The sequence below is a fragment of the Tamandua tetradactyla genome, chromosome 13 (assembly GCF_023851605.1).
Source record: "Tamandua tetradactyla isolate mTamTet1 chromosome 13, mTamTet1.pri, whole genome shotgun sequence".
NCBI classification, from domain to species: Eukaryota; Metazoa; Chordata; class Mammalia; order Pilosa; family Myrmecophagidae; genus Tamandua; species Tamandua tetradactyla.
Genome location: NC_135339.1, coordinates 10,949,114 through 10,964,940, shown reverse-complemented (window position 1 = coordinate 10,964,940; position 15,827 = coordinate 10,949,114). Strand labels below are relative to the sequence as shown.

The following is a 15,827-nucleotide window of genomic DNA, read 5'->3' as shown; positions in this document are numbered from 1 at the left end:
AAGGCATTTTCCTTTGCAGAGATGAAAAACTGAATTACCCAGGGGAAAGGAAACGATGGTTAATATCTCAAAACTCTTTTTCTTAAAAAATTGGCTTATCACTCCCTTTTCAGTTCTGCTTATATCTCTTCCAAAATATTATTGGAGCTAATCTATAGAGTTAACACAATCTTTATACTTTAATGCAACTTTAGCTTGTTAGTTGAGAGTAAAGCATCCTTAATATACTTGCAGTTCCAGAGCTGGTCAGATGAAGATGCAACTTCTCAGATGCAACATCTATCCATGTTTCTTGCCAGCAAATGAAGATCCTTTAGAAACTCATATTGAACACTGAATCAAGACAGGTATTTTGTTCATCAAAAAAAATTTGTTTGTTGCTTCAGACAATTTTATACATATTTCAGTGGGATTTAAGGGAAAGATATCCATGGCACGAATTCAATCCATGATTTCTGGTTGGTTTCCTAAATGGCCTTTTTCTACATCTCAATGATTAAGAACTCTCAATGGTGCGAAACTTTCCCACCATGAAACATGTTTTAAATGCCTTGGTTTTAAAAGTAAATCCACTTACTCTGGCCTACCCCTGTTTATTTTTATAGAATTATTCTTTCTCTATGGGATAATTAACAATGTGATTTGGCTTTACTGCTATGGTCCAAAAATGCCCTGGCCCATATTTTAACTGATTTCATTTAGTACTTCACCTTAATAAGAGCAGTAAAATACAATTCTTACTTCCTATTTAAAAGTCCCAGTCTCCTTGCTTTGGTCCTCAGAGTTAAGATGGAATTTTTTTCCCAATAGACATTAAGTAAGCAGAAACTTTTCCTTGTCATGTTTTGACATTTTAAGTCCTCCCAGATGTCAGACTGCAGTTTATACTCAATGCACTTTCAGTAAGGCTCATGACATCCTTCCCTCCTGACCCACAACCATAAACAGACAAGGACTGAGTTTCTTCCTTCTTTTATCTCAAACACATCTCTTTGGTGACTTTCTTTAGAATTCAATAAGGTCCTGGAGATTCCGTGGTGCTGAAACTCAGTGATCTCTGAGTCTTCAAATCACTGTCCAATGTTCAAGAACTATTGTTCAAAGCCTTCTCAGATGAAGATGCCAGAGAAACTTCTAAAAAAAAGAAGATTTGGTATAAAAAATGGATAGTAATGCTCCTGACTAGTTTGTCCAATTCACACCCTAAACAAAGGTAATTTCACTATGGCCAGTTACGCTGTCCGGAAAGTTTAATTCCAGGTAGATAAGAAATTGATGGAAGCTCTTGATAAGAATTCTATAGATGGCGGCTTAGTAAGGTACGCACGTCTTAGTTCCTCCTCCAGAGCAACTACTAGGTAAACAGAAACAGTGCAGAACAGCTCCTGGGGCCACGGCAGGGAATGGACACACAGCGTATCCCACTCTGGACTGGCTAGACTGACTGCGAGACTCTGCTGCGGTGAGACCCCCAAGCGGCGTGCGCTTCCCCGAGCCGCGGCAGCTGGCGGCTGGAGCACCTCCCTCCCTCCTTCCCAGGCCGGCTGAGAGTCTCAGAGAGGCAAGTTTCCCAAGCCGCGGTGGCCAGCAACCGGTGCCCCGCCCCCGCGGGCAGCTTCCTGTCCAGTGGCGAGTTCCCCAGCCTGCGGCGGCCAGCGACCGGTGCCCCTCCCCCACAGACAGCTTCCTGGTTTGGTGGCGAGTTCCCCGGGCCGCGGCGGCCGGTGACCAGCACCCCTCCAGGGAGAGGAGGGAATTTCCGACAGTGGCAGGGACTGGATCCAACCAAACACCAATAGGGGCATTAATAAAGGAGCCACAGGGTCCCCTCAAGCCGCAACGGCTGGCGGCCCCACCACGCGCGGCCCCCCGGACCAACTGAGAGAATTGGATCAGAAATCCCCAGGCTGTGGAGTACGGTGACCGGGGGGATCTCTTCCAAACACGTGAGACAAACGTGTGCCACGAGCACCACCTACTGGGCAGGATAAGAAAAACAGAACCCAGAGATTTCACAGAAAACTCTTCCAACCTGTTGGGTCCAACACCCAGGAAAATCTGACTAAATGCCAAGATGCCAGCAGAAGATAACAGACCACGCTCAGAAGATTGAAAATATGGCCCAGTCAAAGGAACAAACCAATAGTTCAAATGAAATACAGGAGCTGAGACAACTAATGCTGAATATACGAACAGAAATGGAAAACCTCTTCAAAAATGAAATTAATAAATTGAGGGAGCACATGAAGAAGAAAATGGGCTGAACAAAAAGAAGAAATAGAAAAACTGAAAAAACAAATCACAGAGCTTATGGAAGTGAAGGATGAAGTAGAAAAGATGGAAAAAACAATGGATACCTACAATGATAGATTTAAAGAGACAGAAGATAGAATTAGTGATTTGGAGGATGGAACATCTGAATTCCAAAAAGAAACAGAAACTATCAGGAAAAGAATGGAAAAATTTGAACAGGGTATCAGGGAACTCAAAGACAATATGAACCGCACAAATATACGTGTTGTGGGTGTCCCAGAAGGAGAAGAGAAGGGAAAAGGAGGAGAAAAACTAATGGAAGAAATTATCACTGAAAATTTCCCAACTCTTATGAAAGACCTAAAATTACAGATCCAAGAAGTGCAGCGCACCCCAAAGAGATTAGACCCAAATAGGCGTTCCCCAAGACACTTACTAGTTAGAATGTCAGAGGTCAAAGAGAAAGAGAGGATCTTGAAAGCAGCAAGAGAAAAACAATTCATCACATACAAGGGAAACCCAATAAGACTATGTGTAGATTTCTCAGCAGAAACCATGGAAGCAAGAAGACAGTGGGATGATATATTTAAATAACTAAAAGAGAAAAACTGCCAACCAAGACTCCTATATCCAGCAAAATTGTCCTTCAAAAATGAGGGAGAAATTAAAACATTCTCAGACAAAAAGTCACTGAGAGAATTTGTGACGAAGAGACCAGCTCTGCAAGAAATACTAAAGGGAGCACTAGAGTCAGATACGAAAAGACAGAAGAGAGAGGTATGCAGAAGAGTGTAGAAAGAAGGAAAATCAGATATGATATATATAATACAAAAGGCAAAATGGTAGAGAAAAATATTATCCAAACAGTAATAACTCTAAATGTTAATGGACTGAATTCCCCAATCAAAAGACATAGATTGGCAGAATGGATTAAAAAACAGGATCCTTCTATATGCTGTCTACACGAAACACATCTTAGACCCAAAGATAAACATAGGTTGAAAGTGAAAGGTTGGGAAAAGATATTTCATGCAAATAACAACCAGAAAAGAGCAGGAGTGGCTATACTAATATCCAACAAAAGACTTCAAATGTAAAACAGTTAAAAGAGACAAAGAAGGACACTATATACTAATAAAAGGAACAATTAAACAAGAAGACATAACAATCATAAATATTTACGCACCGAACCAGAATGCCCCAAAATATGTGAGGAATACACTGCAAACACTGAAAAGGGAAATAGACTCATATACCATAATAGTTGGAGACTTCAATTCCCCACTCTCATCAATGGACAGAACACCTAGACAGAGGATCAATAAAGAAATAGAGAATCTGAATATTACTATAAAGGAGCTAGACTTAACAGACATTTATAGGACATTACATCCCACAACAGCAGGATACACCTTTTTCTAAAGTGCTCATGGATCATTCTCAAAGATAGATCATATGCTGGGTCACAAAGCAAGTCTTAACAAATTTAAAAAGATTGAAATCATACACAACACTTTCTCGGATCATAAAGGAATGAAGTTGGAAATCAATAATAGGCCAAGTGCCAGAAAATTCACAAATACATGGAGGCTCAACAACACACTCTTTTTTTTTTTTTTTTAGGAAGGGAAGGAAAGACAGAGAGAAGGAAGGAAGGATGGAAGGAAGGAAGGGAGGAAGAAAGGGAAACATCTTTAAACATTTTCTTGTTTTATTATATTTTGTTTGTTTGTTTGTTTTTTACATGGGCTGGGGCCGGGAATCAAACCGAGGTCCTCCGGCATGGCAGGCAAGCACTCTTGCCCGCTGAGCCACCGCGGCCCGCCAACAACACACTCTTAAACAACGAGTGGGTCAAAGAAGAAATTGCAAGAGAAATTAGCAAATACCTCGAGGCGAATGAAAATGAAAACACAACATATCAAACTTAAGGGATGCAGCAAAGGCAGTGCTAAGAGGGAAATTTATTGCCCTAAATGCCTATATCAGAAAAGAAGAAAAGGCAAAAATGCAGGAATTAACTGTTCAATTGGAAGAACTGGAGAAAGAACAGCAAACTAATCCCAAAGCAAGCAAAAGGAAAGAAATAACAAAGATCAGAGCAGAAATAAATGAAATTGAAAATATGAAAACAGTAGAGAAAATCAATAAGACGAGAAGTTGGTTCTATGAGAAAATCAATAAGATTGATGGGCCCTTAGCAAGATTGACAAAAAGAAGAAGAGAGAGGATGCAAATAAATAAGATCAGAAATGAAAGAGGAGACATAACTACTGACCTCACAGAAATAAAGGAGGTAATAACAGGATACTATGAACAACTTTACGGTAATAAATACAACAATTTAGATGAAATGGACGGGTTCCTGGAAAGACATGAACAACCAACTTTGACTCAAGGAGAAATAGATGACCTCAACAAACCAATCACAAGTAAAGAAATTGAATTTGTCATTCAAAAGCTTCCTAAAAAGGAAAGTCCAGGATCAGACGGCTTCACATGTGAATTCTATCAAACATTCCAGAAAGAATTAGTACCAACTCTCCTCAAACTCTTCAAAAAAATCGAAGTGGAGGGAAAACTACCTAATTCATTCTATGAAGCCAACATCACCCTCATACCAAAACCAGGCAAAGATATTACAAAAAAAGAAAACTACAGACCAATCTCTCTAATGAACATAGATGCAAAAATCCTCAATAAAATTCTAGCAAATCGTATCCAACAACACATTAAAAGAATTATACATCATGACCAAGTAGGATTCATCCCAGGTATGCAAGGATGGTTCAACATAAGAAAATCAATTCATGTAATACACCATATCAACAAATCAAAGCAGAAAAATCACATGATCATCTCAATTGATGCAGAGAAGGCATTTGACAAGATTCAACATCCTTTCCTGTTGAAAACACTTCAAAAGATAGGAATACAAGGGAACTTCCTTAAAATGATAGAGGGAATATATGAAAAACCCACAGCTAATATCATCCTCAATGGGGAAAAATTGAAAACTTTCCCCGTAAGATCAGGAACAAGACAAGGATGTCCACTATCACCACTAGTATTCAACATTGTGTTGGAGGTTCTAGCCAGAGCAATTAGACAAGAAAAAGAAATACAAGGCATCAAAATTGGAAAGGAAGAAGTAAAACTATCACTGTTTGCAGACGATATGATACTATACGTCGAAAACCTGGAAAAATCCACAACAAAACTACTAGAGCTAATAAATGAGTACAGCAAAGTAGCAGGTTACAAGATCAACATTCAAAAATCTGTAGCATTTCTATACACTAGTAATGAACAAGCTGAGGGGGAAATCAAGAAACGAATCCCATTTACAATTGCAACTAAAAGAATGAAATACCTAGGAATAAATTTAACTAAAGAGACAAAAAACCTATATAAAGAAAACTACAAAAAACTGCTAAAAGAAATCACAGAAGACCTAAATAGATGGAAGGGCATACCGTGTTCATGGATTGGAAGACTAAATAAAGTTAAGATGTCAATTCTACCTAAATTGATTTACAGATTCAATGCAATACCAATCAAAATCCCAACAACTTATTTTTCATAAATAGAAAAACCAATAAGCAAATTTATCTGGAAGGGCAGGGTGCCCCGAATTGCTAAAAACATCTTGAGGAAAAAAAACGAAGCTGGAAGTCTCCAGCTTTAAGGCATATTATGAAGCCACAGTGGTCAAAACAGCATGGTATTGGCATAAAGATAGATATATCGACCAATGGAATCGAATAGAGTGCTCAGATATAGACCCTCTCATCTATGGACATTTGATCTTTGATAAGGCAGTCAAGCCAACTCACCTGGGGCAGAACAGTCTCTTCAATAAATGGTGCCTAGAGAACTGGATATCCATATGCAAAAGAATGAAAGAAGACCCATATCTCACACCCTACACAAAAGTTAACTCAAAATGGATCAAAGATCTAAACATTAGGTCTAAGACCATAAAACAGTTAGAGGAAAATGTAGGGAGATATCTTATAAAACTTACAATTGGAGGCGGTTTTATGGACCTTAAACCTAAAGCAAGAGAACTGAAGAAGGAAATAAATAAATGGGAGCTCCTCAAAATTAAACACTTTTGTGCATCAAAGAACTTTATCAAGAAAGTAGAACGACAGCCTACACAATGGGAGACAATATTTGGAAATGACATATCAGATAAAGGTCTAGTATCCAGAATTTATAAAGAGATTGTTCAACTCAACAACAAAAAAACAGCCAACCCAATTACAAAATGGGAAAAAGACTTGAACAGACACCTACCAGAAGAGGAAATACAAATGGCCAGAAGACACATGAAGAGATGCTCAATGTCCCTGGCCATTACAGAAATGCAAATCAAAGCCACAATGAGATATCATCTCACACCCACCAGAATGGCCATTATCAACAAAACAGAAAATGACAAGTGCTGGAGAGGATGCGGAGAAAGAGGCACACTTATCCACTGTTGGTGGGAATGTCAAATGGTGCAACCACTGTGGAAGGCAGTTTGGTGGTTCCTCAAAAAGCTGAATATAGAATTGCCATATGACCCAACAATACCATTGCTGGGAATCTACTCAAAGGACTTAAGGGCAAAGACACAAACGGACATTTGCACACCAATGTTTATAGCAGCGTTATTTACGATTGCAAAGAGATGGAAACAGCCAAAATGTCCATCAACAGACGAGTGGCTAAACAAACTGTGGTATATACATACGATGGAATATTATGAAGCTTTAAGACAGGATAAACTTATGAAGCATGTAATAACATGGATGGACCTAGAGAACATTATGCTGAGTGAGTCTAGCCAAAAACTAAAAGACAAATACTGTATGGTCCCACTGATATGAACCGACATTCGAGAATAAACTTGGAATATATCACTGGTAACAGAATCCAGCAGGAGTTAGAAACAGGGTAAGATAATGGGTAATTGGAGCTGAAGGGATACAGACTGTGCAACAGGACTAGATACAAAAACTCAAAAATGGACAGCACAATAATACCTAATTGAAAGTAATCATGTTAAAACACTGAATGAAGCTGCATCTGAGCTATAGGTTTTTGTTTTTGTTTTTTTTTGTTTTTACTATTATTATTACTTTTATTTTTTTTCTCTATATTAACATTCTATATCTTTTTCGGTTGTGTTGCTAGTTCTTCTAAACCGATGCAAATGTACTAAGAAACGATGATCATGCATCTATGTGATGATGTCAAGAATTACTGATTGCATATGTAGAATGGTATGATTTCTAAATGTTGGGTTAATTTCTTTTTTCCGTTAATTATTAAAAAAAAAAGAATTCTATAGACGTTTACTGTTCTCTACAGGAGAAGACTTAAATTAGAATTAATCCAGTACAACAGATATTCTGGGAAAATCTGGTTACTAAGACTAGTCCAGGATTATTCTAACTACTAGAGCTATGTAAAATATTGCCCTAGAATTTAGTGACTTAAAACAATCTTTTAAATTTTGATCATAATTTTATGGGTCAAAAATGTGGGAAGGACTCAAATGATAGTGTTTTTCTTGTCTTTTTTTTATGAGGTGCATTCAGACGATAGCTGGAGCTGCAGTGTTCGCAGAACTCGACATAGAAAATGGCTCACTCACAAGGCTGGTTGTTGTTTATGGCTGTTGGCTGTGAGCTCAGCTGGGGCTGTTAAACCTAAGTTCCTATATATTTCTTCTCTGTTATGGTGGTTTCATGGTAGTTGGAATTTTCACCCAGTGAAAATTATGACTTATGGCTCCTACACTCTGTGTCCCAGCTCACAAAACAGAGACTGTAACTCCTTTAATGACTTAGCCACAGAAGTCACCTTGCATCACTTCTACTTCATTCTGTTGGTTCTTCCTGAGCCATAACCATGCCCAGATTCAAGGGAAGGGGAATCAGACACTGTCTATGATGGCAGAGTGGCAAGATACAAGAAGCACATGTGGAAGGGGAGGTATTGTTGCTACCGACTTTGGGAAATATAATCTACTGCAAAGACAACCCAATATTAGAAACTTCAGGTGGGTCGATAGGTTCTAGAGTGCCTCTATTGGCCCTAACTGCAGGCAGCTGGAATTCCAAGGAACTTAGAGTCTAAGCAGGAGACATCAAACACAGGGACAGGAGGAGAGCTGAGATTTCCCTCTCAGTAAGTTTATGGGGGCCAACCTCCAGTTACTCTCGAGAATCTGATCAAAAGGGCTTTAGGAAAGTATGGAGAAGAAAAGTAAAACAACACACATTTTATCCCCAATAGATTCATTTACATCATTGAATAACTCTGCCACCTACAAATTACAGCAAAGATCATGTCTCCTAGGGTATTCTGAGCATTAATGAGGAGAATTGGGCAGGGCTTTCATCAAATAACCAGTGACACAGTACTCTGAGTAAAGGGGGAGATGGCATGGCTCCTGAACGAAGATGTTCAATTGAGGGATGATGGGATTTCATTTTTGTTGTCTTTTCAAAACATTTCAACTGTCTCTGAAAGGCTTTAGTCTCCCTACCTTCGGGGGGTTTTCCCTGTGATGCTTTATAGACCTTTCTCCAATGGATCACTACGAAGGCTGGTATGGAAATTTCTTGAAGGAAACTTTGTTCCTTCTATAACTAACTGTGAGGGATGCTCTTCAAAGACCATGGAAGGAGGGAAACTGATATATATTTTTAAATGAGACACTTTCTGCATGTCCTAATATTTAATTTCATCCTCAAAACAACCCTAAAATATTAATTGTATCATTCCCACTCCACAGATGAGTCTATGCTCATCTTTAAAAGATACATTTTGAGTAGAGTTCTCACGGGTAGTACTCTGTGAGTTACAATTTTAAAAAGGCATGTCAAATGTCAAAATCCCCGTTCTTTGCACTGCACCTCAGTGCTTTATGGATCCCCAATGAAGCTCAGAGGAAATTATTCACTATTAATGTATTTTTAAATTTTGGTCTTCTTTAAACTTGTATTTTGATTTTCTATAACTCACAGAGGAAATCTCAACATAAAGAAAAAAACAAAGCCTGTGGCAGAAGGGAAGCTGTGGCCAATTCTCTTTATCATCAGGCTGAGGTCTCAACCTGGGAACTTAATCCCTGCCTTCAAAGGTGGACGAAGCCTTAAGACAGAATGAAACTGGTCTGCAGCAGCTTTGCTCAGCTCCAGTGGAGAGACAGATAAGGGCCCCAGGTTCTATCTGCAACCACACATGACAAATTGAGTTAACACAACCCAGCTCTATGGTTGAAGCTGTTTTAGGTCTGAAATGACAGAGAATGGAAGAAAAAAATTCCAAGATTCCCTAGTCTTAATCATATATATATAGACTTAAGGTAAATACAAAATTACAGTTCAGAAACAGGGATTTGGTGTAGTACTATCAATTCCTTTCTTCATTTACTAATTTGTTCATAACAAAAATGTCTGTAGGACTCTAATATGTGCCAAGTCACCATGAAGACAGAATAATGTCCCTTTGGCAAATGTTCTTATGAAGTCTAAGATCAATATTGGTGGGAAGGATCCACATGTAGTCAAGGTTAAGACTTATTTTAGTTTAGAGGTATATTAGGTCCTGGGTTAAGAGTTAATTAGGATCTAACTTTGAAATTAAATTATAGGCAGAATCAAAGAATACTCTAGATCAAAGTCTTACCTATTCTGTGGCTTGTGAGAGTTCATTTTCTTTGGATGTTGGATCAGCATGGTGCAAAGTTGAAAGGTCAGTCTGGACTAGTAGACTTCTGATAACAAGATGACACTGATGTTGCTTTCTCTGACCTCCAGAGGAGATCCACACTCAGTATAATTCCTGCCTTTTTCTTACCTCATGTGTTTCAAATTGTCAGATCAAAAATTGTCCCAATGGTCAAAGGAATAATGATAGCATTTTTCCACTGTAATATGGAAAAACAAATATGGGAAGCCTGGGTATATTCAGTAAGATGTGGATATCTTCTTGGCTGATGCTATTTTGCCAAAAGATGCAGTAGATGCCTCTGGGTCTACTTGAGTTTAAGCCATTGCATATGATGCTATGCATCTTAAAGGTGGCATGGACATGCTACTTGGATGTCTAACTACTCAGCAAGGTTTCAGCAAATCATCACAAGTTGGACTATCAGTGAAACAATGTATGAGACTTCTGCATTTCTATCTCCTAAGAGGGCACCATCCATAACTGGCCATCTATTAACAAAGAAGAAGATAAGAAGCCTTCTACAATCATAAGAGTGAAAGGAAATTGGTCCCTAACTATCTAAGCATTTGCTGGGACAATAGAAAAAGAACCTGATGTGCAGCATCTATTTTTGTATTAATTATGGTGAAACAGATAGGGGCAGGATGGGAATCCCCATCCGGACCAAGGCCCAACACTACTTCTATCTCAACCAATGAATACAAGCTGGAATATTAAGTATAGCATGGTTCTGAGTATCTTTGGTTAGGAGTTGTATTTATGTTGCTATTTAAATTTGAGGTCAATATTTCCCAACCTTTCAAGATCTGAGAAGAGCCAAGCATGCAGAATGTAAAAGTCATATCCTACTTTTGGCTATTATGGTGTTATTTTGTTGAAAACATTGTGTGGACAGAACCTACTACATCTGCAGTGCTGCACCTGTCCATTTGCGACCCAGGACTTTGCAAAGATGATGGTTATATATGATGGTTCTCCTGCTCCCTCTAACTCAGTTGAATTCTCTGAGGGCCCCTAGGTCTGCTGGTAAGAATGGCAACAAAGTGAGTTTTTGGTACTGAAAATGAGATTGTGAATAGATTACTTGGCTGTGAAGCTCCTAGTTACTAGAATAACATGATAAATTCTCATTCCTAGAGATGTCTATGTTATTCTCTTTTTTCATCCCTGAGTCTTCAGAGACCAACCCATCTTGTAGCAACTGAATGTATACAGGATCTTTGGTTTAGAATTTTTTAAAAAAATCATCTACAATAAACACAATCTAATGTTCTCTGTTCTCTTGACCTCATATGACCAAAGCCCCTCTGTCCAGCAGCTGGGACTGTAATTGCAGCTGATAGATGATTCCACCTTAAAGATAAAAGTTTCAGAACATGGGGAGCACAGAGCAGAAGCTCCATGCAGGGATGGAGGCATAGGAAACAAAGTTTAAGCATCAAGTCTGAGCACCAGCTGTGGGCTTCAGTCTCTGTGAGCTTCTGAAAACAGCTCTTGATTTTATCAATTCATCTCGGCCCACTGCTTTGGGAAAATGCCTCTAAATATTTCATGGGCTGTTCAGCCCTTTTCAAAACCTCCACAGGAAGCTCGAGTCCTTTCTCCTCATCTCATTAATTCACAAAATGTACTTCGCCTCACTTGATGGAAAATTCTTTTGTTGGAAAAGCAGAAGAGGCATCGCTGTGCAGAGAATGGAATGCAAAGCATTGGCTGAGCACCTGACTGATACAGTCTCTGGGAGTGGCCAGGAGAGACCTTGGGCTAAAGCGGTCTCTACTCTCCATGCTGTCTCATTTCCCTGCTGGGAAAGCACTTTCAGGCAGGATTGGACAGCCCCTTAGGACAGAGAATCCTGGGCTCCTTAGGGCTCCCAATTGGAGCTGTAGAAATCTCAAGTCTAAATCCTTACAGTCTCCTTTGGAAAGAGGACACATATACACATACACACATGCATACACACAGAATCTATGATTCATAGCACTGCCTTTGGATGCTGTGCTGGTTTGGTGTTTGGTGGATATAATCTTTGGTCATGAAATAACAGACATGGATGAGGTCTGTGGTTGGCATTACCAACTGGCATAATTGCATTGCCTAGTTAGCATTCCTATCTTATATAGATTTTCCTCCCAGCTTAGAGCTTGTAGAAAGCGCGTTCCAATCCACTCTGGATTCCTAACAGAGCATCTGGACCCATGCTAAGGGTACAAAGCTAGTCATTGGCCTTACTCCTTTCCTCAATTCCTACCAGAATCAGTAGGGGACATAATGACAGGCTTGGAAATTATAATCAATGCATTTAGAATGTGTGTCTGCATCCCTGACACCAACTCACATCACGAGAAAGAAAAAAGGTCATACTACCCCTGTATAGGATTGCTAAGATCCAAGAATGGTTCCTCCACCTATCAGCTTCTGACTGGAGGGTAGAGGATCATCTTTAAAGAATCCCTGATCAGGACAAGCCCACTCCACTCAGGAAGTACACACTCACCAGAGGAGGAATCCAATGTCACAGAACCATCGTGGACCTCTTAACACTGCCTCCCCAACTGTATCAACCAGCGTGGGTTACATTATGGTGCATTACACATGCACCCCCAACTCTGTGGCTTATAGTTCATAAAGGTTTATTTCTCACTGGTATCATCTGTCCTTAATGGACGGACTGTGGCTCTGTCCCACATCTTCTCCATTCTAAATAATGGTGGAACCATGTGATTGTTCCTAAAGCTTCAGTTTATGGGTAGTTATAAGTTGCTTATACTTATATTTTGTGAGCCAAAGCAAATGAACAGGCCAAGTCTGAATCCTAAGAATGAGGAAATATAAGCTCTCAATGAAGTAATAGCAAATAATTAGGACCGGTAATGTAATATCTTATACCCTTATTCCTTGCAAGATATATCCTGCTTTGTGAGGAGGAGGCATAAAGTTTACCAAACCATTTAATTACTATTTAACATAACCAACATTGATTGAGTATTTACTATATGCCATGGACTGTTGTAGTCAGCAAACAAAATAGGACAAATTCTTACTCTTAAGGCTCTTATATCCTGGAGGAATGGGAGGGAAAGACAGAAAAATAAAAAAAGAAACTTGTAAATATATAGTATATTTGTGGTGAATGCTAGGGAAAATAATATAGCAAGGTGAGAGAAAGGAAGCACACGTGTATGCTTATATGGTTAAGGCAGGAACATTGTGAAAATGTTTGAAGAGCAGCAAGGATGCACGTGTTTCTGGAGAAGATGAACACGGAGGAAAAATGGAAACGACATCACAGCAGTACTGGAAGGTAGATCACTTCATATCTTGTAAGCTGTTAAGGACATTTGATTTGTTTACACTGAATAAAATGGAAAGCCAGTTGATTGGCTTTAAAGCAGAGGCATGGCATCATCCTACTGACATTTTGAAAGGTTACTCTGGCTGCTGTTGGGCAGAAGCAGAAGCAAGAGGATGGTGGGATTGTTTGCAGTAATCCAGGCTAGAGGTGGTGATAGTTTAGATTAAAAGGATGGTGGGAGGTTGTGTGAAATGGTCAGATTCTGAATGTACTTCAAAAATAGACAATGCATATGCTGAAGGTATGGAAGTGGGGAGTATGAGAAAGAATTAAGAAACAGCTTAGGTATTTCATCCTGAGAAAATAGAGGAGTTGATTTGCATTTATTAAGATGGTGAGCTGCAAAGAAAAGGAGGTGAGGTGGTGTGGAGAGGGAGAGGGCAATCAGGAGTCCAGCTTTGGACTTGTGAAGTTGGAGGTGCATGTGAGACATCCAAGTGAAGAGGTTCCATAGGCAGTTGTATATTGTAGTTCTGGAGATCAGGGAGACATTCCAGCCAAAAAAGTAAGTTGTAGAGTCATCTGTGTTTGGGTATTTAAAGCCATGGGGCCAGATAAGACTACTATGTGAGAGGTATGGACAGAGCAATGATCTGATATCAGAACCTTAGGACTTTAATATCTGGAGCTCAATGAGCAAAAGAGAAGCCAGGGAAGGAAGCTGGGAAGAATCACCCAGGGAGTGGGAGTGAAATCATGAGAGTGGTGCCATGGAAGACAGAAGAGGATATGTCAAGAAAGAGTGAAGGACTAGTGATGCCCAATGTAGTGGGCCAAGGCCACTATCTTTAGCCTGAGCTGTCAGAGAAAAGTGGCAGAGAGAAAATTCTCAGGGGAAACTAATGGCACTGGTTCACTTTCTTTCTGATCCTTCTCAGCTATAATTTCTGAGTATTCTCAACTTGTAGACTGAGCACAACCCAGCCACGGCTGACCTAGAACTGCAAGCTAAGCAGCAGCTCAGACTTGTCAGCCTCTGGGGTCCAAAGTTCCTTTTGAACTGAGGTGACTTAGGTGCACACTAATCCACTGAGCAAAATTTATCTGCTTACATGGAATCCACCTAAAACTGGCCAGAACATACTGAGTTGCATTCTAAAGTTAAACCAGTATTACATTCAAAGAGCATTGCAAAGCACTTAAGTTTTTTTTGCTGTTGTTGTTGAGGGCTCTTCAAGAAGCACTAAGTGGAGATTACTTGCTAACCCAAAGCCAAATGTTAAAATCCCTTTTCCCTGTCTCTCTCCTACCCCTTCTCTTATAAGGCACTGAAGCTGCCTCTCAATTTCTCATCTCATATTCACAAACTTCCTCAAACTCTTGGTAAACAAGAGCTAGACTGGCTCTTGATTCTCTCCATCCCCTCCTGACTTTTTGGGTCTATCTTTTTTTCTTTTTTGGCATCATGAATAGCTTTCTGCCTTTCTAATGTAGAGTGACTTAGCTTTTCTGGTGGTCTTTCAAGTTTCCTCTCTCCTGCTAAAGGAATCAATAAAGCAAAGGCTAGAAAGCTGGCCAGGTAAACACAGAAATCCTACTGAAAGGAAAGGGAAGGAGGAGAGCAATGCATTGCTGTCCTTTACACTGTGCCTGTTTGTTCTGATGCAATGGGACATTCGCTTTGAATTCTAGTGGGCTACCAGCTCCATCCTGGGCCAGGATCCCACATGCTAACCACTCAGTGGGTATCTGCACATGTACCTCTCTTGGTAGTGGTGTTTGCCCTGGGCCATAAAGGGCTCTTTAGTCAAAGCATGGACCTCCCCTTTTAAACCCTGCCCACTGTTCCATTTTGACCTATTTCCCCCCTCCAGGCCCATGTGGGTTGACTTTCCCCTTTGAGGATTTGTCAAAGCCAAAACTAACAATCCCGGCTGCCTGTCGCTTAAACAAGAGGAGATTTATCAGATTTATCAGAAAGTACATAGTGCGAAAGAGATAAAGATGCGAGGTTAACTTTGGGTCACACAGGCTCACCTCCTGTCCAGTCAGGCTTTACCAGACAATCATTTTTCTGGCCCTGAAGTAGTCTGGCTGGGTTCAGCATCCAACCTCCGGACAGCAGCTGGGTAAAGGAGTCAAAACCACAGACCCTGGTGGCCCCACTGGTCCTGTGTGCTAGCTCCAGCTTTGGATGTTTGAAGAATGAGGGGGCTGCGACTCACAATGGTTGCTGCCGTGTCTCACCTGGGCTGCGCCTTGCGTGGTACAGGGTCCCCATTGGGCGTGGTCATGCTCCTACCTACAAGGGTTGGCAGTGCCCAAGTCAGCTTTCAGTGGGTCTTAAGAAGGTAAAGGGTTGAGTCTACAGATGGCCATCACCATAAGTGCCATCTTTTTTTTTTTTTTTACATGGGCAGGCACTGGCAATCGAACCCAGGTCCCCTGGCATTGCAGACAAGCATTCCTGCCTGCTGAGCCACCGTGGCCCGCCCCATAAGTGCCATCTTAGTGCCCTAGGAAGACGCAGAGAGTGGGGGAG

The 15,827-nt window shown here is 40.3% G+C and overlaps 1 long non-coding RNA gene across 1 annotated transcript in view; it reads right to left on the bottom strand.

Annotated features, from left to right (window-relative positions):
• LOC143653018 (uncharacterized) overlaps window positions 1-15,446 on the bottom strand; it is a 43,973-nt gene extending 28,527 nt beyond the window's left edge. The window contains exon 1 of the long non-coding RNA XR_013161022.1: window positions 15,323-15,446. This is a non-coding gene — a long non-coding RNA (uncharacterized LOC143653018). The remainder of the gene's footprint in view (window positions 1-15,322) is intronic.
• Between the last annotated feature and the right edge of the window lie 381 nt (window positions 15,447-15,827).